This window comes from Patagioenas fasciata, chromosome 33 (assembly GCF_037038585.1).
Source record: "Patagioenas fasciata isolate bPatFas1 chromosome 33, bPatFas1.hap1, whole genome shotgun sequence".
Taxonomy (NCBI): Eukaryota; Metazoa; Chordata; class Aves; order Columbiformes; family Columbidae; genus Patagioenas; species Patagioenas fasciata.
Window position 1 is genome coordinate 3,527,297 of NC_092552.1, and position 24,400 is coordinate 3,551,696.

Genomic DNA, 24,400 nt, shown 5'->3' on the forward strand with positions numbered 1-24,400 from the left:
ACCCCCTTTGTCCCCAGGGCCCATTGTGACATGCTGGGGATGCTCTTTGTCCCCAGGGCCCATTGTGACATCCTGGGGACCCTCCTTGTCCCCAGAACCCATTGTGACATCCAGGGGACCCCCTTTGTCCCCAGGGCCCATTGTGGCACCATAGGGACGCCCTTTGTCACTGGGGCCCATTGTGACATCCCAGGACCCCCCCTTGTCCCCAGGGCCCATTGTGACATCCTCTGCACCCCCTTGTCCCCAGGGCCCATTGTGACATCCTGGGGACCCCCCCTTGTCCCCAGGGCCCATTGTGACGTCCCAGGAACCCCCCTTGTCCCCAGGGCCCATTGTGACATCCTGAGGATCCCTCCTTGTCCCCAGGGCCCATTGTGACGTCCCAGGACCCCCCATTGTCCCCAGGACCTATTGTGACATTCAGTGGACCCCCTTTGTCACTGGGGCCCATTGTGACACCATGGAGACCCCCGCTTGTCCTCAGGGTCCATTGTGACATCCTGGGCACCCCCCATTTTCCCCAGGACCCATTGTGACATCCTGGCCACCCCCTTGCTCGCAGGGCCCGTTGTGGCACCATGGGGACACCCCCTTTGTCCCCAGGGCCCATTGTGACATCCTAGGACCCCCCTTTGTCCCCAGGGCCCATTGTAGCACTATGGGCACCCCCTTTGACCCCATGGCCCATTGTGGCACCATGGCAACCCCTTTTGTCCCCAGGGCCCATTGTGACATTCTTGGACCCCACTTTGTCCCCAGGGCCTATTGTGACACCATGGGGACCCCTCCTTGTCCTCAGGACTCATTCTGACATCCTGGACACCCCCCATTGTCCCCAGGGCCCATTGTGACATCCACTGCACCCCCTTGTCCCCAGGTCCCATTGTGACGTCCCAGGATCCCCCATTTTCCCCAGGGCCCATTGTGACACTATGGGGACCCCGCTTTGTCCCCAGGGCCCATTCTGATACCGTGGGGACCCCCTTTGTCCCCAGGGCCCATTGTGACATCCTGGGGACCCTCCTTGTCCCCAGAGCCCATTGTGACATCCTGGGGACCCCATTTTCCCCAGGACCCATTGTGACACTATGGGTACCCCCCCTTGTCCCCAGGGCCAATTGTGACATCGCAGGACCCCCATTGGCCCCAGGGTGCATTTTGACATCCTGGGGATGCCCCCTTGTCACCGGGACCCATTGTGACGTCCCAGGACCCCCCATTGTGTCCAGGGCCCATTGTGACATCCTGGGGATCCCTGCTTGACCCCAGGGTCCATTGTGATGTCTTAGGACGCCCCGTTGTCCCCAGGGCCCATTGTGACATCCTGGGGACCCTCCTTGTCCCCAGAGCCCATTGTAACACCGTGGGGACCCCCTTTATCCCCAGGGCCCATTGTGACACTGTGGGGAACCCCCTTGTCCCCAGGGCCTATTGTTTCGTCCCAGGACCCCCCATTGTCCCCAGGGCCCATTGTGACACCTTGGGGACCCCCTTGTCACTGGAGACCCATTGTGACAGCATGGGGACCACCCCTTGTCCTCAGGGCCTATTTTGAACATCCTGGGGAACCTCCATTGTCCCCAGAGCCCATTGTGAGTTCCTGGAGACCCCCTTGTCCCCAGGTCCCATTGTGACATCCTGGGGAGCCTCTTTGTCCCCAGGGCCCATTGTGACATCCTGGGGACCTCCTTGTCCCCAGGACCCATCCTGGCACCGTGGAGACCTCCCTTGTCACTGGGGACCCATTGTGACACCATGGGGACCTCCCATTGTCCTCAGGGCCCATTGAGACATCCTGGGGACCCCCTTTGTCACTGGGGACCCATTGTGACATCCCAGGACCCCACATTGTCCCCAGGGCCCATTGTGACTTTCAGGGGACCCCACTTGTCCCCAGGACCCATTGTGACACTATAGGGACCCCCCCTTGTGCCCAGTGACCATTGTGACACCGTGAGTACCACCCTTGTCCGCAGGGCCCATTGTGACATCCCAGGACCCCCTATTGTCTCCAGGGGCCATGGTGACATCCTGGGGACGCCCTTTGTCCCCAGGGCCCATTTTGACACCGTCGACACCCCCCTTTGTCCCCAGAGCCCATTGTGACATCCAGGGGACCCCCTTTGTCCCCAGGGCCCATTGTGGCACCATGAGGACCCCCTTTGTCACTGGGGCCCATTGTGACATCCCAGGACCCCCCCTGGTCCCCAGGGCCCATTGTGACATCCCGGGGACCCCCCTTGTCCTCATGGTCCATTGTGACAGCCCAGGACCTTACTTTGTCCCCAGGGCCCATTGCGATATCTGGGGGACCCCCTTGTCCCCAGGGCCCATTGTGACACCATGGGGACCCCCCTTTTCCCCAGGGCCCATCGTGACATCCTGGGGACCCCCCTTTGTCCCCAGGGCCCATTGTGACATCCTGGGGTCCCCCCTTTGTCCCCAGGGCCCATTGAAATGTCCCAGGACCACCCTTTGTCCCCAGGGTTCATTGTGACATCCTGGGGACCCCATTTGTCCCCACGGCCCATTGTGGCACCATGGGGACCCCGTTTGTCACTGGGGCCCATTGTGACATCCCAGGACCCCACTTTGTCCCCAGGGCTTATTGTGACACCATGGGGATCTCCCTTGTCCCCAGGGCCCATTGTGACATCCCATGACCCCTCTTTGTCCCCAGTGCTATTGTGAAATCCTGGGGACCCCTTTTGTCCCCAGGGCCCATTATGGCACCATGGGGAACCCCTTTGTCACTGGGGGCCATTGTGACATTCCAGGATTCCACTTTGTCCCCGGGGCTCGTTCTGACACCTTGGGGACTCCCATTGTCCCCAGGGCCCATTTTTACATCTGGGGGACGCCCTTGTCCCCAGGACCCATCGTGGCACCGTGGGGACCCTCCTTGTCACTTGGGCCCATTGTGACACCATGGGGACCCCCCCTTTGTCCCCAGTGCCCATTGTGACATCCTGCGGACCCCCCTTTGTCCCCAGGGCGCATTGTGACATTCAGGGGACCCACAATTGTCCTCAGGGCCCATTGTGACGTCCCAGGACCCCCCATTGTCCCCTGGACCCATTGTAACATCCTCGGCACCCCCTTGTCCCCAGGGCCCATTGTGACATTCAGGGGACCCCTCTTTGTCCCCAGGGCCCATTGTGACATCCTGGGGACCCCCCTTGTCCCCAGGGCCCATTGTGACGTCCCAGGACCCGCCATTGTCCCCAGGGCCCATTGTGACATCCTGGGGATCCCTCCTTGTCCCCAGGGCCCATTGTGACATCCCAGGACCCCACATTGTCCCCAGGGCCCATTGTGACATCCTGGGGACCCCCCCTTTGTCCCCAGTGCCCATTTGGACATCCTGCGGACCCCCCTTTGCCCCCAGGGCCCATTTTGACATTCAGGGGACCCACCATTGTCCCCAGGGCCCATTGTGACATCCTGGGGATCCGTCCTTGTCCCCAGGGCCCATTGTGACGTCCCAGGACCCCCCATTGTCCCCAGGACCTATTGTGACATTCAGGGGACCCCCTTTGTCACTGGGGCCCATTGTGACACCATGGAGACCCCCGCTTGTCCTCAGGGTCCATTGTGACATCCTGGGCACCCCCCATTTTCTCCAGGACCCATTGTGACATCCTGGCCACCCCCTTGCTCCCAGGGCCCGTTGTGGCACCATGGGGACACCCGCTTTGTCCCCAGGGCCCATTGTGGCACCATGGGGACCCCCTTTGACCCCAGGGCCCATTGTGGCACCATGGCAACCCCTTTTGTCCCCAGGGCCCATTGTGACATTCTTGGACCCCACTTTGTCCCCAGGGCCTATTGTGACACCATGGGGACCCCTCCTTGTCACTGGGGACCCATTGTGACACCATGGGGACCCCCCCTTGTCCTCAGGACTCATTCTCACATCCTGGACACCCCCCATTGTCCCCAGGGCCCATTGTGACATCCACTGCACCCCCTTGTCCCCAGGGCCCATTGTGACATTCAGGGGACCCCTCTTTGTCCCCAGGGCCCATTGTGACATCCTGGGGACCCCCCATTGTCCCCAGGGCCCATTGTGACGTCCCAGGACCCCCCATTGTCCCCAGGGCCCATTGTGACATCCTGTGGATCCCTCCTTGTCCCCAGGGCCCATTGTGACGTTTCAGGACCTCCCATTGTCCCCAGGACCCATTGTGAAATTCGGGGGACCCCAACTTGTCCCCAGGGCCCATTCTGATATCCTGGGGACACTCTTTGTCCCCAGGGCCCATTGTGACATCCCAGGACCCCCTTTGTCCCTGTCGAGGGTTAAGATTGCGGGGTGACAATCAAACCCTGGCAGATGTGTTGTCAACGTCCTCTCCCCCCCCAATTCCCCCTTTTTCCCCTCCCTCTCCCCCCTTCCCACTCAGCACAGGCGATTGGGAGGGGAAGAAGCACAGAGGGGAGAGAGCTGGAAAAGTTCAAGATGTTTTACTGATGCTACTGATGAGAACAGAGAAAATGATACAAATATACAAAACCCATCTTGTAAGTCTGAGCAACTGCGGAGCCAGCACCCAAAGTCCTGGATTGGACTCTGTAGCCAACCGGAGCTGGATTCAGTCTCTCACTGGCCTCCGTTCGCAGGGACGACCAGCAAGGTCCTCTCCTAATGTCAGCCATGAGGAAAAAAGGGCCGAGATCCTCGTGATCTCCCGCTTTTATATGAAGTATTCACGTGAATGGAATGTTATACACAGTTGGTCACCGGTTTCTCGTTGCCCCTCTCGCGAGATGTCCATCCGTGCTTATCAATAAGTTTTCATTCCATTGCTGGGTTTGCCAAAACATGTGTTGGGTTCTCCAGGAAAATGCAGCTAATATGAAGCTTGAGCTGACAGGCAAATTCACTAAAAGAGAAACTTGTTTTTAACAAAACCAGGACATTCCACCCCTTATAATATGACATTCACTGAATACTTAAACCTTATCAATACAATCTATCAATACAATCTAATTAATCACTACTACTATATATATATATATATATATATACATATGTACATATATACACAGGAGTAATTAATCAGTGGACCATCCTTTGAAAAGTTCATTAAGTTCATTTTGTCACCACAGTCTCCCAGGGCAGGGAAAATGGTCCAAGTGCATCTCATGACCCCTGTTGGTGGGTTAAGGACACCAACTTCCAAGAAGGTGTCGGGCGCCACTCGAAGAAGCCAGCGCTGGTTTCATCACCATTGTCTTGATCTGAAAGACACTTATTAAACATTGTTAGTGCGGCAATTCACATCGTACAGTTCAGCATTGCACATTTTCACCTAAAATCAAATCCCCTTGAGGTGCACACCGAACTTCTCCATCCTTAAGCATCACCCACCAGGTGCTGCCAGGTCCCTGGGCAAAAACAATCCCACGAATAGGTTTGCCTGTGCCTGAGGCAGGAGGAACCCAGACTGCCTTTCCTAAGATATTTTTCATGTGTACTACAGGGACTTTATCTCCTTCTACAGTCCATAGAATTTCTGATTGGGCAGGCCCGGCTCGATTGGTTGATCCCCTGGTGTTGACCAACCAAGTGGCTTTTGCTAAATGTGAATCCCAGTTTTTAAAGGCTCCACCACCCAGTGCCTTTAGTGTAGTTTTTAACAAACCATTGTACCTTTCAGTTTTCCCAGAGGCTGGTGCATGATATGGAATATGATATACCCACTCAATACCATGTTCTTTGGCCCAATTGTCTATAATACTGTTTTTGAAATGAGTACCATTGTCTGATTCAATTCTTTCTGGCGTACCCGGCCACCAAAGGACTTGCTTCTCAAGGCCCAAGATGGTATTTCGGGCTGTAGCATGAGGTACGGCAGATGTTTCCAACCATCCAGTGGTTGCTTCCACCATTGTAAGTACATAACGCTTACCTTGACGTGTTTGTGGAAGTGTAATATAATCAATCTGCCAAGCTTCTCCATACTTATACTTTAACCATCGCCCCCCATACCATACAGGCTTTAACCGTTTCGCTTGTTTGATTTCGGTGCAAGTTTCACATTCATGAATAACGTGTGAAACAGTGTCCATAGTTAAATCCACCCCTCGATCACGAGCCCATTTTCATGTTGCATCTCTACCTTGATGCCCTGAAGCACCATGGGCCCACCGAGCTAGGAAAAGTTCACCTTTATGTTGCCAGCCCAAGTCCACCTCAGCTACTTTAATCTTAGCAGCTTGATCCGCTTGTTGGTTGTTTCGATGTTCCTCGGTGGCTTGACTTTTAGGCACATGAGCATCTACATGACCAACTTCCCCAGGCAGGCTCTCCAGCCGAGCAGCAATGTCTTCCCACAGCGTGGTTCCCAATGGTTTCACCTCTGCGCTGCCAGTTACTTTTCTTCCATTGCCGTAGCCACCCCCACAAGGCATTTGCTCCCATCCATGAGTCAGTATAGAGACAAAGCATTGGCCACTTCTCTCGTTCAGCAATGTCCAAAGCCAGCTGGATGGCTTTCACTGCTGCAAACTGACTGGATTCACCTTGTCCTTCAGTGGCTTCTGTAACTTGTCGTGTGGGACTCCACACAGCAGCTTTCACCGTCGATGTTTTCCTACAGACGACAGGATCCACCTGTGAACAGTGCACACTGCTTATCAGTCTCTGAAAGCGGATTATATGGTGGTGCTTCTTCAGCACGTTTTACTTCCTCCTCATCTGGAGACATCCCAAAGTCTTTGCTTTCTGGCCAGTCTGTAATCACTTCTAATATCCCTGGACGGTTGGGACTTCCAATCCGAGCTCATTGCGTGATCAGTGCAATCCATTTACTCCATGTAACTTCGGCTGCATGATGTGGAGAGGGAACCGTCCCTTTGAACACCCAGCTCAGCACCGGCAGTCGAGGTACCAGGAGGAGCTGTGCTTCAGTGCCCATCACTTCTGAAGCAGCTCGAACTCCTTCATATGCTGCCAGTATCTCCTTTTCAGTTGCAGTACAGTTGGCCTCAGATCCTTTGTATCCTCGACTCCAAAAACCTAAGGGTCGACCTCGGGTTTCTCCTGGTGCTTTCTGCCAGAGGCTCCAGGTAAGTCCATTATCTCCGGCTGCGGTGTAGAGCACATTTTTAACATCTAGTCCAGTTCGAACTGGTCCAAGGGCCACCGCATGAGTTATCTCACGCTTCATTTGTTCAAAGGCTTGGCGTTGTTCAGGGCCCCACTCAAATTGGTTCTTTTTTACGAGTCACTCGATAGAGAGGCTCACAATGTGGCTGTAGTCAGGAATGTGCATTCTCCAAAAACCTACAACGCCCAAGAAAGTCTGTGTCTCCTTTTTATTAGTAGGTGGAGACATTGCTGCAGTTTTGTTGATCACCTCCATTGGGATCTGACGACGGCCATCTTGCCATTTTATTCCTAAAAACTGGATCTCCCGTGCATGTCCCTTGACCTTGCTTCGTTTTATGGCAAAACCAGCATCCCAAATAATCTGAATTATTCTCTCACCTTTTTTGAAGACTTCTTTCGCTGTGTCGCCCCATACGATGATGTCATCAATATACTGCAAGTGTTCTGGAGCTTCACCTTGCTCCAGCGTGGTCTGGATCAGCCCATGGCAGATGGTAGCACTGTGGTCCCTGGGGTCATTGGTTGGGTCATGGAGTCACTGGTTGGGTGATGGGGTCATTAGTTGAATAATGGGGTCATTGGTTGAATGATGGGGTCATTGGTTGGGTCATGGGGTCACTGATTGGGTGATGGGGTCATTGGTTGAATGATGGGGTCATTGGTTGGGTTGTGGAGTCACTGATTGGGTGATGGGGTCACTGGTTGGGTTCAGGATTGGTTGGTTGGATGATGATGATGGTGGTTGGATGATGATGGTGGTGGTTGGATGATGATGGTGGTGGTTGGATGATGATGGTGGTTGGATGATGATGGTGCTCTATGCCAAGGATGCACGGAGCATCTGGGCCAGTCCCAAGGGGATGCTTTTGGATATTGGGGTGCAGGGCTTTGGTGTGAAGGTTCGGGAGACAGACTTTTGGGTGCAGGGATTTGGGCACCAAGAGTTCTGGGTGCAGCATTTGGGTCTGCAGGGTTCAGGTGTTCAAGACCTGGGGGTGCAGGACTTGTGGGCTGGAGGATTTGAGGGTGCAGGGATTTGGGGTGAGGGATTTCAGGGTGCCAGTTATGGGGGGGAAGGATCTGGGGTACAGGTTTTGGGGGTGCAGGGTTAAGGGGTTTAGGATTTTGGGGTGCACAGTTTAGGGTGCACGTTCTGGGCATGTATGATTTGAGAGTGCAGGGCTTTGGGGTACAGGATTTGGGGTGCAGGGTTTTGGGGTCAGGATCTGGGGGTGCAGGGTGTTGGGGAGAAGGATTTGGGGGTGCAGCATTTTGAAGTGCAGGGTTTGGAGGAGGGAGGTTTTGGGGGTGAAGGATTTGGTGGTGCTGGTTTTGGGGGTGCAGTGTTAAGGGCGTGGAGGATTAGTGGTGCAGGATTTGTGGGGTTCAGGATTTGGGGCTGCAGGGTATGGGAGGGAAGGATCTGGGGCTTCAGGATTTGGGGGTGCACTGTTGGGGGTGCAGGGTTTAGAAGTCAGGTCTAAGAGTGCAGAGTTTGGGGTGCAGGGATTTGGGGGGAAATTTAAGGTTGCAGAGTGTGGGGTGCACAGGACTGGGGCACAGGATTTGGGGGTGCGGGGTTTCAGGGTTCAGGATTTGGAGGTGTGGAGTTTTGGGGTGCAGGGGATGGGGTGAAGGATTTGAGGCTGCAGGGTGGTGGGGGAAGGATTTGGGGGTGAGAGATTTGGGGTGCAGGATTTGGGGGTGCAGAGTTTTGGGAGGCAAGGATCTGGGGCTGCAGGATTTGGGGGTTCAGTGTTTAGGGCAGCACAATCTTGGGGTGCAGGGGTCTGCACTGAAGGGTTTGGTAGAGCAGGATTTGGGGGTGCAGGACTTTCGGGTGAGGTTTGGGGGTGCAGGGTTCATGTGTTCAGGAACTGGGGGTGCAGGATTTGAGGGTGCAGGGCTCTGGGTGCAGAGTTTGGGAGTTCAGGGTTTGGGGTGCAGGGTTTTTGGCAGGAGGATCTGAGGGTGCAGGATCTGGGGGGCAGGATTTGGGGTTCAGCATTTTCAGTGCAGGTTTTGGGGGACTTGATTTTAGGGTGCTCGCTTTGGGCTGCAGGATCTGGGTGCAGGATTTAGGGTTCGGGGTTCAGGGATGCCGTGAAGTGCGGGATCTGGGGTGCTCGATTTTGGGGTGCAGAGTCTTGCAGGAAGGATCTGGGGGTGCAGGGTTTAGGGTGCAGAATTTGGGGGTGTAGGGTTTTAGGGAGAAAGGCTTGGGGGTGCAGGTCTAGGGGGGTAAAATTTGGGGGCAAAGGGTTTGAAGGAGCAGGATTTGGGGTGCAGGATTTGGGGGTGCAGGGTTTGGGCGTGCAGTGCTAAGGTGGTGGAGGGTGCAGGGTTTGTAGTGAAGGTTTTGGGGTGCAGGATCTGGGGGTGCAGGATTTGGGCATGAATACTTTCGGGGTGCAGGATTTGAGGATGCAAAATCTGATGGTGCAAGGTTTGGGTGTTCAAGATGTAGGCGAGCAGGATCTTGGGTTTTGGGGCACAGGGCTGGGTGAGGCCAGATTTGGGGTGCAGGTCTGGGTGAGGGATCTGGGGGTGCAGGGTTTGGTAGTGCGGGAATTGAGGGTGCAGAGTTTGGGCGGCAGGGCTTGGGGGAGCAGGAGTTTGGGGTTCAGAACCTGTGGGTGCAGAGTTTGGGGTGCAGAACCCGTGGGTACCGGGTTTGGGGAGGCAGAATTGGGGGTGCAGGGTTTTGGAGTTCAGGACATGGGGTTGAGGATTTGGGGGTGCAAGGTTTGGAAGTGCATTGATTAGGGGGAAGGATTTAGGGTGGTGGGATTTGGGGGCACGGGGTTTGGGGGTCAGCATTTGGGGGTGCAAAGCTTAGGGGGCAGCGTTTTGAGTGCAAGTTGGGGGAGGACTTGATTTTAGGGTGCAGGGTTTGGGGTGCGAGTTTGGGGATGGCAGCATTTCGGGTATACAGTTTGGGGGTGCAGGGTTTTGGGGAGCAGTATCTGGGGGTACAGGATTATGGGATGTGCAGGGTTTGGGGGCGCAGGGTTCAGGGTTGCAGGGTTTGGTATCACAGGTTTGAGGGGTTCATGGCTTGGGAGGAAGGATTTGGGGGTGCAGAATTTAGGGGTGCACGTTTTAAGGGTGCAGAGCTTAGGGGGAAGAATCGGAGATGTAGGGGTTTTGGGGACATTATCTGGGGGTCAGGATTTGGGGTGCAGGGTTTTGAGGTGCAGGGTTCAGGTGTTCAGGGTTTGAGGAAAGGATCTGGAGGTGCAGGGCTTTGGAGTGGAGGATTTTGGGGTGCAGGGTTAGTTGGGATTTGGGGTTGCAGGGATTTGGGGTGCAGGGTTTGGTGGTGCATTGGTTTTGGGGGTGGAGGACTGGGGGACACAGGGTTTCAGGGTGCAGGATGTGGGGGTGCAGGATTTGGGAGTGCAGAGTTGGGGGGCAGAATTTTTGGTGCAGGGCTTTGGGGTACAGGACTTGGGGGTGCAGGGGTTTGGGTGGGGAATTTGGGGTGCAGGGTGTTGAGGAAGGATCTGGGGGTGCATTGTTTGGGGGGCTGGATGAGGAGGTGCACGATTTAGGGCTGCAGAGCCTGGGGGGCAGGGGTTTGTTGGCAGAATGTGGGGCTGCGGGGTTCTGGGGTGCAGAGTTTGGGAGATCAGGGGTTTGGGGTGCAGGGGTTTGGGGGGAAATTTAACGTTGCGCAGTGTGGGTTGCATTGGTTTTGGGGTGAAGGATTTGGGGGTGCGGGGTTTGGGGGTCAGGATCTGGGGGTGAAAGGCAGTGGGGAAGGATCTGGGGGTGAGATATTTGGGGTGCAGGGTTTGGGATGCCAGGTTTGGGGTGAAGGGTTTGGGGGCAAGGATCTGGGGTGCAGGATTAGGGCAATCAGGGCTGGGGGGATAAGTTTGTGTGGGGCAGAATTTCGGGGTGCAGGGTCTGGGTGGGCAGGATTTCGGGGGATCCGGGCTTGGGAGTGCAGGATTTTGGAGTACAGGGTTTGGGGGTGCAGGCTTGGGGAGGCAGAATTTGGGGGTGCAGGTTTGGAAGGGTCAGGACCTCGGGGGGCACAGTTTGGACAGCACAATGTGGGGTGCAGGATTTGGGAGAGAAGGATCTGGGGGGGCAGGGTTTGGGCTGAAGGGTTTGGTAGGGCAGGGGTTGGGGGAGCAGGATTTGCGGGTTCAGAACCTGAGGGTGCAGGGTATTGGGGAGCAGGATCTAGAAGGGCAGGGTTTGGGGGTGCAGGATTTTGGGGAGCAGAGTTTGGGGGTTCATGACGTGGGGATGGAGGAATTCGGGGTGCAGGGTTTGTGGGTGCAGGGTTCACATGTTTAGGAATTGGGGGTGAAGAATTTAGGTGTGCAGGGGTCTGGGGTGCTGGGTTTTGGGGTGCAGGATCAGGGGGTGCAAGGTTTGGAAGTGCAGGGTTTTGGGGCGCAGGGTTTGGGAAATCAAGGTTTGGGGTTCCAGGATTTGGGGGTGCAGTGTTAGGGGGTGAATGCTTTCGAGGGGCAGGGTTTGGGGGTGTATGATCTGGGGGTGAAGGGTTTCAGGGTGCAGGGTCAGGGGGAAGGATTTGGGGGGCAGGGTTAGGTGGGATGTGGGGCTGCAGGGTTTAAGTGTGCAGGATTTTGGGATGTAGGGGTTTGTAGTGCAAGGTTCGGTAGGGCAGGATTTGGGGGTGCAGGGCTTTGGGGTGAGGGATTTCAGGGTGCCGGGTTTGGGAGGGAAGGATCTGGGGGTACAGGTTTTGGGGCTTCGGGCTTTTAGGGTGCAACTTGTGGAGTACGGGGTTTCAGGGTGCAAGGTTCAGTGGTGCAGGGGTTTGGGGGTGAAGGGTTTGGGGAGACAGAATTGGGGGTGCAGGGTTTGGGATTGCAGGGTGTTGGGGGAAGGATCTGGGGGTACAAGGTTTGGGGTAGCAGGGTTTTGGGGAGCAGGGTTTCGGGGTCAGGCTTTAGGGGGACAGGGTTTGGGGGGCAGGGCCGGGAGGGATGATTTGGGGGTGCAGGGTTTAGGGCAGCAGGATCTTGGGGTGAAGGGGTTTGGGGTGAAGGGTTGGGTAGGACAGGATTTGGGGTGCAGGTTTTTAGGGTGCAACTTGTGGGGGCAGGATTTGGGGTACAGGGGTTTGGGAGTGCAGGTCTTGGGAAGGCAGAATTGGGGTGTAGATTTTGGGTGTTCAAGACCTTGGGGTGCAGGGTTAAGGGGTGCAGGGTTCTGGGGTGCAGTGTTCTGGGGGTGCAGGGTATTGGGGTGCAGGACTTGGGGTTGCAGGAGGCAGGATCTGGGGCGCAGCTTTTGAAGTTGCAGGTTTTGGGGGTGCAAGATCTGGAGAGTCAGGATTTGGGGTGCACTGTTTGGGGGAGCATGGTTTAGGGTGCACAAGTTTTGGGAGTGCGTGATTTGAGAGTGCAGGGCTTTGGGGTGCAGGATCTGGGGGTGCAGGGTGTTGGGGAGAAGGATTTGGGGGTGCAGCATTTTGAAGTGCAGGGTTTGGAGGAGGGAGGTTTTGGGGGTGCAAGATTTGGTGGTTCAGGTTTTGGGGGTGCAGTGTTAAGGGGGTGGAGGATTAGGGGTGCAGGGTTTGGGGGTTCAGGATTTGGGGCTGCAGGGTATGGGAGGGAAGGATCTGGGGCTTCAGGATTTGGGGTTGCACTGTTTGGGGTGCAGGGTTTAGAAGTCAGGTCTCAGAGTGCAGGGTTTGGGGTGCAGGGGCTTGGGGGGAAATTTAAGGTTGCAGAGTGTGGGGTGCACAGGACTGGGGCACAGGATTTGGGGGTGCGGGGGTTCAGGGTTCAGGATTTGGAGGTGTGGAGTTTTGGGGTGCAGGGTATGGGGGTGTAGGGCTGGGGCTGCAGGCTTTGGGGGGAAGAATATTGGGGTGCATGGTTTAGGGGCACAGGGGCTTGGGGGGAACGATTTGGGGCTGCAGGGTTTGAAGTGCAGGGTTTAAGGGGGCAGGGTTTGAAGTGCAAGGTTCGGTGGTTCGGGATTCTGGGGTGCTGGGATTTGAGGTGAAGGATCTGGGGATGCAGGATTTAGAGGTGCAGGATCTGAGGATGCAGGATCTGGGGAGCAGGACCTTGGGGAGCAGCACCTTGGGGTGAGGGTTCGGGGTGCAGGGTTTGAGGGTGCAGGGTTTCGGCGTGCAGGGTTCGGGGTGCAGGGTTTGAGGGTGCAGGGTTTCGGGGTGCAGGGTTCCCGTGTTCAGGGAGTGTGGCTGCCAGGTTTGGGGGCACAATTTGCAGGTGCAGGGTTTGAAGGTTCAGGACTTGAGGCTGCAGGATGTGGGGGTTCAAGGTTTGGGGTGCAGAGTTTGGGGGTGGATGATTAGGGGGTGCAGACTTTGGAATTCAGGATCTTGGGGTGCAGGGGTCTGCACTGAAGGGTTTGGTAGAGTAGGATATGGGGGTGCAGGACTTTAGGGTGGGGTTTGGGGGTGCAGGGTTCATGTGTTCAGGAACTGGGGGTGCAGGGTTTGAGGGCTTTGGGTGCCGAGTTTGGGAGTTCAGGGTTTGGGGTGCAGGATTTTTGGCAGGAGGATCTGAGGGTGCAGGATCTGGGGGGGAGGATTTGGGGTTTCAGGGTTCAGGGATGCATTGGTTTGAAGTGCGGGATCTGGGGTGCCCTATTTTGGGGTGCAGAGTCTTGCAGGAAGGATCTGGGGGTGCAAGAATTGGGTGAGCAGGATATGGGGGTGTAGGGTTTTAGGGTGAAGGGCTTGGGGGTGAAGGTCTTAGGGGACAAAATGGGAGGGCAAAGGGTTTGGAGGAGCAGGATTTGGGGGTGCAGGATTTGGGGGTGCAGGATTTGAGTATGGCGTGTGGGGAGGCAGGATTGGGGGGGCTGCATTTGGGGTGCAGGATTTGAGGGTTCAGTGCTTACAGTATCTGGATCTGGGGGTGCAGTTTTTGGAGGTGCAGTTTGGGTGAGAAGGATCTGGGGATGCAGGATTTGGGGGTGCAGGGTTTGGGGGTGCAGGGTGTTGAGGTGTAGGGTTTGGGGGGCAGGATCTGGGGGTGTGGGATTTAGGGGTGTAGGGTTGGGGGTGAAGGGTTTGGGGGACAGAATTTTGAGGTGAAGGGTTTGTCAGTACAGGGTCTTGGGGTGAGGGGGTTTGGGGTGAAGGGTTGGGTAGGGCAGGATTTGGGGGTGCAGGACTATGGGCTGAGGGTTTGGGGTTGCAGGGTTCACATGTTCAGGAACCAGGGTTGCAGGGTTTTGGGGTGCAGGGTTGGGGGAATATTTGAGGTACAGGATTTGGGGTGTAGGGTTTGGAGGTGGAAGAATTTGGAGGTTCGTGGTTGGGGCACGCAGAGTTAGGGGCTGCAGGATCTGGGGTGCAGGGTTTGGGGGGCACTGTTTTGGGGGGAAGGATTTGTCGGATACAGGGTTTAAGGCTTTAGGATTTGGAGATGTAAAATTTTGGGGTGCAGGAGGTGCAGGGTCTGGGGTTGCAGGATTTGGGGTGCAGTGTGTGGGGGTGCAAGATCTTGGGGTGTACAAGCTTTGGGTGTGGGATTTGAAGGAAAATTATTTGGGGGTGCAGGGACTGGGGGTGTAGGGTTTTGGGGTTGCTGTGTTTGGAGATTTGTGACTTGGGTGTCAAGGATTTGGGGTGCAGGGTTTGAAGTGCAGGGCTAAAGGGGGCAGGATTTGGAGGTGCAAGATTTGGTGGTCTGGGGTACTGGGGTGCAGGGTTTTGGGGTGCGGGATTTCGGGGTGCAGGTTTCACGTCTTTAGGAACTGGGCGGGGAGGGTTTCTTGGTGCGGACTTTTGAGTGCAAGTTTGAGGGGCCTTGATTTTGGGGTGCATGGTTTGGGGGGCAGGATTCCGGGTGTAAGGTTTTGAGGTGCAGGACTTGGGGGTGCAGGTTTCACACGTTAAGGAACTGGGGCTGCAGAGGTTGGGGGTGCAGCGTTGTGGGCTGCAGGGTTGAAGGGTGCAGGATTTAGGGGTACAGGTTTTGGGGGTGCAGGAGCTGGGGGTGCAGACTGTAGGGATCAGAATTTGGGGGTGCAGGGTTCTGGGGTGCAGGATCTGGGTGAGCAGGCTGTTGGGGTACAGAACCTTGTAGTTCAGTGTTTAGAGGCAGGATTTGGGGGTGCAGGGTTTGGGGTGAGGGGTTCAGGTGTTCAGCACCTGGGGGTGCAGGACCTGAGGGTTGGAGGATTTGGGGGTGCAGGAATTTGGGGGTGCAGGGATATGGGTGCAACTTGTGGGGTGCAAGGTTTTGGGTATAGGGTTTTGGGGTGCAGAGTTTTGGGGGGGAGGATTGGGGGAGCAGGGTTTTGGGGTGCAAGGTTCAGTGGTGCAGGGTTCTGGGGGTGCAGGGTTTAGCGCCAGAATTGGGGGTGCAGGGTTTGGGATTGCAGGGTGTTGGGGGAAGGATCTGGGGGTACAAGATTGGGGGTAGCAGGGTTTTGGGGAGCAGGGTTTCGGGGTCAGGCTTTAGGGGGACAGGGTTTGGGGGGCAGGGTTGGGAGGGATGATTTGGGGGTGCAGGGTTTAGGGCAGCAGGATTTTGGGGTGAAGGGGTTTGGGCTGAAGGGTGGGTAGGATAGGATTTGGGGGTGCAGGATTTTAGGATGCAACTTGTGGGGGCAGGATTTGGGGTACAGGAGGTTGGGGGTGCAGGGTTTGGGGTGTAGGATTTAGTGGAGCAGGGACTGGGGGTGAAGGTCTTGTGGAGGCAGAATTGGGGGTGCAGATTTTGGGTGTTCAGGACCTGGGGGTGCAGGATTTGGGGATGTAGGTTTTGGGGGGTAGATTTTGGGGTGCTGGGTTCGGGACATGGGTCTGGAGGATTTGGGGGTGCAGGGTTAAGGGGTTTAGGATTTTGGGGTGCACAGTTTAGGGTGCACGTTCTGGGCCTGTATGATTTGAGAGTGCAGGGCTTTGGGGTACAGGATTTGGGGTGCAGGGTTTTGGGGTCAGGATCTGGGGGTGCAGGGTGTTGGGGAGAAGGATTTGGGGGTGCAGCATTTTGAAGTGCAGGGTTTGGAGGAGGGAGGTTTTGGGGGTGAAAGATTTGGTGGTTCAGGTTTTGGGGGTGCAGTGTTAAGGGGGTGGAAGTTTAGGGGTGCAGGGTTTGGGGGTTCAGGATTTGGGGGTGCAGGGTATCGGAGGGAAGGATCTGGGGCTTCAGGATTTGGGGGTGTACCATTTGGGGGTGCAGGGTTTAGAAGTCAGGTCTAAGAGTGCAGGGTTTGGGGTGCAGAGTGTGGGGTGCATAGGACTGGAGCACAGGATTTGGAGGTGTGGAGTTTTGGGGTGCAGGGGATGGGGGTGAAGGATTTGAGGCTGCAGGGTGGTGGGGGGAGGATTTGGGGGTGAGAGATTTGGGGTGCAGGATGTGGGGGTGCAGAGTTTTGGGAGGCAGGGATCTGGGGCTGCAGGATTTGGGGGTTCAGTGTTTAGGGCAGCACAACCTCGGGGTGCAGGGGTTTGCAGTGAAAGGTTTGGTAGGCAGGATTTGGGGTGCAGGATTCTGGGGTGCTGGGTTTGGGGTACAGGATTTGGTGTTGCAGGGATGGGGTTGAAGGGCTTGGGTTTCCAGGCCTTTGAGGTGCAGGATTTGGAGGTGCAAGGTTTGGGAGGGAATTCTTTGGGGTGCAGGGTTTGGGGTTCCAGGAGGTGGGGGAAGGACCTTGGGGTGTAGGGTTTGGGGGGGCAGGGTTTTGGGGGAAGGATTTAGGGGTGCAGGGTTTTGAAGTGCAGCGTTTCAGGGGAGCATGATTTTGGGGGTGCACATGTGGGGTCCAGGTTTGGGGGGTGCAGAGTTTGTGAATGGAGGATTTTGGGGTGCAGGGTTTGGGACTGCCTAATTTGGGGGTGCAGTGTTTGGGTGTTCAGGACCTGGGGGTGCTGCGTTTGGGAATGCAGGCTTTGGGGGTGCAGGGCTCAGGATTTGGGAGGGCAGGATTAGGGGGTGTGAGATTTCAGGGTTTAGGGGTGCAAAGTTTGGTAGGGCTGAATTTAGGGGTGCAGGATTTGGGGTGTAGGGTTTGGTGCTGTGAGATTTGGGGGTGCAGGGTTTGGGGGTGCAAGATTTGAGGGTGCAAGGTTTGGGTGTTCAAGATTTAGGGGAGCAGGATCTTGGGATGCAGGGTTTGGGGGTGCAGGGCTTTTGGGTGAGGGATTTAGGGTTCAGGCTTAGGGGTGCAGGGTTTGGGGGTGCAGGGTGTTGGGGAAGGATTTGGGGGTACAGGGTTTGGAGGTGCAGTCGTTCAGGGATCAGGGTTTGGGGGGCAGAATTTGGGGTGCAGGGTTTGGGATGGCAGGATTAGGGGGAGCAAGACTGTGGGGTGCAGGGGTTTGGGGTGAAGGGTTTGGTAGGGCACGATTTGGGGTGCAGGCTTTAGGAAGGAAGGAAGGAAAGAAGGATCTGGAGGTGCAGGATTTGGTGTGCAGGGTTTAGGGGTGCAGGATTTAAGGGTGCGGGGGTTTGGGTGAAGGGCTTGGTAGGGCAGGAATTTGGGGTGCAGGGTTTGGGGGTGCAGGGTTGTGAAGTGCAGAGATTTGCAGGTGCAAGATCTGGGATTGTAGGGTTTGGGGGTGTAGGATCCGGGGAGCAGGGTTTTGGGGTGCAGAACCTTGTTGTTCAGGGTTTAGAGGCAGGATTTGGGGGTGCAGGGCTTTGGGGTGAGGAGTTGCGGGTGCAGGGTTCAGGACTTGGGGGTTGCAGGATTTGGGGGTGCAGGGTTGGGTAAGGAAGGATCTGAGGGCGCAGGGTTTGAAGTTTCAGGACTTGGGGTGCAGGATTTGGGGGTACAGGATTAATGGGTGTAGGGTGTTTGGGGAAAGGATTTGGGGGTGCAGGGTTTTGAAGTGCAGGGTTTAAAGGGGCAGGATATGGGGTGAACGATTTGGGGGTGCACATTTTTGGGGTGTGCAAGATTTGAGAGTGCAGGGATTTGGGGTGAGCGATTTCAGGGTGCCAGGTTTGGGGGGGAAGGATCTGCGGGTGCAGGGTTTGTCAGTGCATTGATTGGGGGTCAGGGTTTGGGGGTGCAGGGTTTGTGGGGTAGGATTTTGGGTGCAGGGTTTGGGGAGCAGGATCTGGGGGTGATGGAATTGGTTGAAAGGTTTCGTGGTGCCGGCTTTGGGGGAGCAGAGTTCAGGGGTGCAAGGTTTTGGGGGACAGGTTTGGACATAAAAGATTCGGGGGCGAATGGTTTGGGGGAACGATTTGGGGGTGCAGGATTTGGGGGTGCAGGATTTGGTATTACAGGTTTTGGGGAATCATGGCTTGGGAGGAAGGATTTAGGGGTGCAGGGTTTCAAGATGCAGGATTTGGGGTGCAGTATTTGGGGTTGCAGGTTTGGGGGTGCAAGTTGTGGGGCGGCAGGATATCGGGTATAGGGTTCTGGGCTGCAGGGTTTGGGGGTGCAGGATTTCAACGTGCAGGGTTCTGGGGTGCAGTATCTGGGGGTCCAGGGTTTGGCAGTGCATTGGCTTTGGGGGTTGAAGGATTTGGGGGTGCAGGGTTTAGGAATGCAGGATTTGGGGGTGCAGGATTTGGGGGTGCAGAGTTAGGGGGCAGGATTTTCAGTGCAGGGCTTCAGGGCACAGAACTTGGTGGTGCAGGATCTGGGGGTGCAGGTTTGCGGTGGGGAATTTGGGGGTGCAGGGTGATGAGGAAGGATCTGGGGGTGCAATATTTGGGCTTTAAGGGCTTAGGGGGGCAGGATCTGGCAGTGCAGAGTTTGGGGACAGGATCTGGGGGTGCAGCGATTGGGGTTACAGGTTTTGGGGGTGCAGTGTTAAGGGGTGGAGGCTTAGAGGTGCAAGATTTGGGGGTGCAGAGTTTTCGTGTGTCTGATTTGGGGGTGCAGGGTCTGGGGGTGCAAGATCCTGGAATTCAGGATCTGGGGGTTCAGGATTTGGGGCTGCAGGGTATGGGAGGGAAGGATCTGGGGCTTCAGGATTTGGGGGTGCACTGTTTGGGGGTGCAGGGTTTAGAAGTCAGGTCTAAGAGTGCAGCGTTTGGGGTGCAGGGGCTTGGGGGGAAATTTAAGGTTGCAGAGTGTGGGGTGCACAGGACTGGGGCACAGGATTTGGGGGTGCGAGGTTTCAGGGTTCAGGATTTGGAGGTGTGGAGTTTTGGGGTGCAGGGGATGGGGGTGAAGGATTTGAGGCTGCAGGGTGGTGGGGGGAGGATTTGGGGGTGAGAGATTTGGGGTGCAGGATGTGGGGGTGCAGAGTTTTGGGAGGCAGGGATCTGGGGCTGCAGGATTTGGGGGTTCAGTGTTTAGGGCAGCACAACCTCGGGGTGCAGGGGTTTGCAGTGAAAGATTTGGTAGGCAGGATTTGGGGTGCAGGATTCTGGGGTGCTGGGTTTGGGGCACAGGATTTGGTGTTGCAGGGATGGGGTTGAAGGGCTTGGGTTTCCAGGCCTTTGAGGTGCAGGATTTGGAGGTGCAAGGTTTGGGAGGGAATTCTTTGGGGTGCAGGGTTTGGGGTTCCAGGAGGTGGGGGAAGGACCTTGGGGTGTAGGGTTTGGGGGGCAGGGTTTTGGGGGAAGGATTTAGGGGTGCAGGGTTTTGAAGTGCAGCGTTTCAGGGGGGCATGGTTTTGGGGGTGCACATGTGGGGGTCCAGGTTTGGGGGGTGCAGAGTTTGTGAATGGAGGATTTTGGGGTGCTGGGTTTGGGACTGCCTAATTTGGGGGTGCAGTGTTTGGGTGTTCAGGACCTGGGGGTGCTGCGTTTGGGAATGCAGGCTTTGGGGGTGCAGGGCTCAGGATTTGGGAGGGCAGGATTAGGGGGTGTGAGATTTCAGGGTTTAGGGGTGCAAAGCTTGGTAGGGCTGAATTATAGGGGTGCAGGATTTGGGGGGCAGGGTTTGGTGCTGCAGGATTTCGGGGGGCAGGGTTTGGGGGCTTAAGGTTAGGGTGTTCAAGATTTAGGGGAGCAGGATCTTGGGGTGCAGGGTTTGGGGGTGCAGGGCTTTTGGGTGAGGGATTTAGGGTTCAGGCTTAGGGGTGCAGGGTTTGGGGGTGCAGGGTGTTGGGGAAGGATTTGGGGGTACAGGGTTTGGAGGTGCAGTGTTTCAGGGATCGGGGTTTGGGGGGCAGAATTTGGGGTGCAGGGTTTGGGATGGCAGGATTAGGGGGAGCAAGACTGTGGGGTGCAGGGGTTTGGGGTGAAGGGTTTGGTAGGGCACGATTTGGGGTGCAGGCTTTAGGAAGGAAGGAAGGAAAGAAGGATCTGGAGGTGCAGGATTTGGTGTGCAGGGTTTAGGGGTGCAGGATTTAAGGGTGCGGGGGTTTGGGTGAAGGGCTTGGTAGGGCAGGAATTTGGGGTGCAGGGTTTGGGGGTGCAGGGTGTTTTGGGAACGATCTGGGGGTACAGGGTTTGGGGTGCTGGGTTTGGGGGTTAAAGGATTTGCGGGGGCAGGGTTCAGGTGTTCAGGACCTGGGCGTGCAGGCTTTGCGGGTTCAAGGTTCCAGGTGCATTGTTTGGGGGGAGAGGACTTGGGGGTGCAGAGTTTTGGGGTGCAGGGCTTGTGAGAGAGGAATCGGGGGTGCAGGATTTGGGGGTTCAGGGTTTAGGGTAGCAGGATCTTGGGGTGCAGGATATGGGGGTGCAGTGTTTTGGGGGTCAGGATCTGGGGGTGCATGATTTGGGGGCTCAGGGTTTGGGGATGAAGGGTCTTGGGGTGCTGGGCTTTGGGCTGCAGTGTTGGGGGGCAGGTTTTGGGGTGCAGGGTTTGGGGGCAGGTTTTGCGTGTTCAGGAACTGGGGATGCAGGATTTTGCGTTGAAGGGCTCTGGGGTGCCGGGGTTGGCCTGCAGGGATTGGGGTGCAGTATTTTGGGGTGCAGGGGTTTGGGGTTCAGGACCTGGGGGTGCAGGGTCTTAGGGAACCGGATTTCAGGGGTGCAGGATTTAAGGGGTGCAGGGGCTTTGGGAGAGGGATTTGGGCTTCAGGGTCTGAGGGGTGCAGGGTTTGGTGGGGAAGGGTTTGGGGTGCCTGGTTTAGGGTTGCAGGATCTGGGGTGCAGGGTTTGGAGGTGCCAGGGTTTTGGGGGGCAGGATATAGGGGTGCAGGATTTGAGGGTGCAGGGTTGTGGAGTGCAGAGATTTGCAGGTGCAAGATCTGGGATTGTAGGGTTTTGGGGTGCAGGTTTTGGGGAGGAAGGATTTGGGGTGCAGGGTTTAAAGGTTCACGATCTGGAGGTGCAGCGTTTTGGGGTGCAGGGTTATGGGGCTACAGGTTTTGGGAGGGAAGGGTCTGGGGGTGCAGGGTGCAGGGATCACAGTATGGGGGTGCAGGATTCTGGGGTGCAGGATCTGGGGAGCAGGATATGGGGGATATCACCCCAAACCTGCCCCGCAGACACGGCACCCAAAATCCTGCACCCCAAAATACTCTTCTCAAACCCGCACCCCAGATCCTGACCCCAAGCCCTGCACCAAAACCCTGCCCCTCAATCCTTCACCCCAAATCCTCCACCCCCGATCCTGTCTTCCCAAATCCTGCACCCCCAAATTCGGCCCTACCAAACTCTGCACCCCTAAACCCTACAACTGAAACCTTGCACCCCCTAATCCTGCCCTCCCTACCTTCCTGAACCCCGAAACGTGCACCCCAAACCCTGCATTCCCAAATCCTTCCGTCCTATACCCTACACCCCTAAACCTGCCCCCAAACCCTGCACCCCAAAGAATTCCCTCCCAAACCTTGCACCTCCAAATCCTGCACCTCAAAGGCCTGGAAACCCAAGCCCTTCAACCCCATCCCTGCAACACCAAATCCTGTACCCCAAACCCAGCACCCCAGAATCCTGCACCCCAAATCCTGCCTACCAAACCTTTCACTGCAAACCCCTGCACCCCAAGATTGTGCTGCCCTAAACACTGAACCCCCAAATCCTGCAGCCCCAGATCCTGACCCCAAGCCCTGTACCAAAACCCTGCCCCTCAATCCTGCACCCCCAAATCCTCCACCCCCGATCCTGTCTTCCCAAACCCTGCACCCCAAATCCTGCCCCCCCAGCTTGCACTCTGCACCCCCAAACCGTGCACTCCCAATCCCTGAACGCCCAAGTCCTGCACCCCCACGTCCTTAGCGCCCAAAATGTGCACCCCAGATCCTCCCCACCCAGTCCTGCACCCCTAATATTCCACCCTCTAATAATGCACCCCTAAGCCTCGCACCCTGAAAGCTGCACCCCCAGGTCCTGAGTCCCCAAACCCTGCACCCCCAAATCCCGCGCCTTTAAATCCTGTCCTCCTAAAACCCAGGACCCCCATAATTTGCCTCCCCAAACCCTGCTCCCCAAAACCCTGCACCCCCAAACCCAGCACCCCCAGGTCCTGAACACCCAAACCCTGCACCCCAAAACCCTGCACCCCCAAAGGCAGCACCCCCAGGTCCTGAACACGCAAACTCTGCACCCCAAACCCTGCCATCCCAAACCCTGCACCCATAATTCTGCCTCCCAGACCCTGATCCCTGAAACACTCCACCTCCAAACCCTGCACCCCCAAATCGTTCCCCAACACCCTGCACCCCCTAACCCTGAACCCCAAATACCAAAACCCTGCACCCCAAAATCCTGCAAGGTTTGGTAACCTTGCACCCTCAAATATTGCACTCCCCAAACCTGCATCCCGAAAGCATTCCTGCCCAAATTCTGTACCCTAAGATCCTGCACCCTAAAACCCTGCACCCCCAAAATCCTTCTCCCCAACCCTGCACCCCCAAAAACTCCGCCCCCACAACCTGAACCCCCAAACCCTGTACTAAAACCTGCAACCACAGACCTGGCACGCCCAAACTCTGCACCCCAAATCCTCCCTCCCCAAAACCTGCACCCCAAAACCGTACAAGCCCAGATCTTGCACCCCTAAATCTCTGCACTCCACAACCCTGCACCCTCAAATCCTGCACCCCTATATCCTGCCCCCAAACCCCTGCACCTCCAAACCCTTGACCCCCAAATCCTGCAACCCTAAGCCAGGCACCCCCAAACCCTTCCCCACCAAACCCTGCACCCCCAATTCCTCCATCCCCACGTCATGAACCCCCAAACCCTGCTCCCCAAAACTCTGCACCCCCAAACCCTGAATTCCCAGGCCCTGCACCCCAAACTTAGCTGTCAAAACTGTGCACCCAAAATTCTGCCCCCACCGAACCCTAACCCTGGCTCCCCAAACACTGCCCCCCAAACCCTGCTTCCCGTTATCCTCCAACCCCACAGCCCAAATCCCCAGAACCAGCAACCCCAAAACCCTGTACCCCCATCCCTGCACCCCAAATCATTTTCCTTCAAATCCTACCTGCAAAACTTGTACACCCCAAGATCCTGCACCCCCAAACCCTGTGCCCCAAACACTGCACCCCCAAACCCTGCCCTTCTAGATCCTGCACCCCAATACCCTGCCCCCCCAGGTTCTGAACCCCCAAAACCTGCTCCCCAAACCCTACCCCCCTAAACTGTCCACCCCCAAACTCTGCCCTACCGAGCCCTCCACCCCAAACCCCTGCACCCCAAGATCCTGCTGCCCTAAACCCTGCACCCCCTTATCATCCTTCCCTAAACCCTGCACCCCAAACCCTGCACCCCAAACCACTGCACCCCAAACCTGACACCCCAGAACGCTGCAACGCCACATCCTGCCCCCTTAAACTGCACACCCCCGAATTCTGCACCCTAAAGTCCTGCACCCCAAAGCATGCCCTACCAAAACTTTGTACCCCAAACCCTGCAGCCCCAAACCCTGCACCTCCAACCCTGCACCCCCAAACCCTGCACCCCAAATCCTGCACTCCAAAATCATACACCCTGAAACACTGAAACCCCAAATCCTACCCCTCAAACACTGCACCCCAAATCCTTCCTCCAGAACACTGCAGCCCTAAACCCTGCACCCTAAATCCCTGCAGCCCCAAATCCCGTCTAACCTTGGACCCCCAAAACCTGCACCCCTAGATCCATCCCCCCAAGTGAATGCACCCCCAGAACCTGAACCCCCAGATGCTGCTGCCCCATACCCAGCACCCCAAACTCTGCACCTGGAAATCCTGTACTCTCATAACCCTGCACCTCAAATAATTCCCTCCACCCTGCACCCCCAAAACCTGTAACCCCAGACGCTGCACCCCCAGGTCCTGTCCCCAAACTCTGCACTGCCAGATCCTGCCCCCCGTAACCCTTAAAGCCCAAATATTGCACCCCCAGATCCTTCCTCAACACCCTGTACCCCCAAATTCCCCACCCAAAACCTGCAGCCCCAAACCCTGCACCCCCAAATCCTGACCCCCCAGATAATGCCCCCAAAACCCTGAATCCC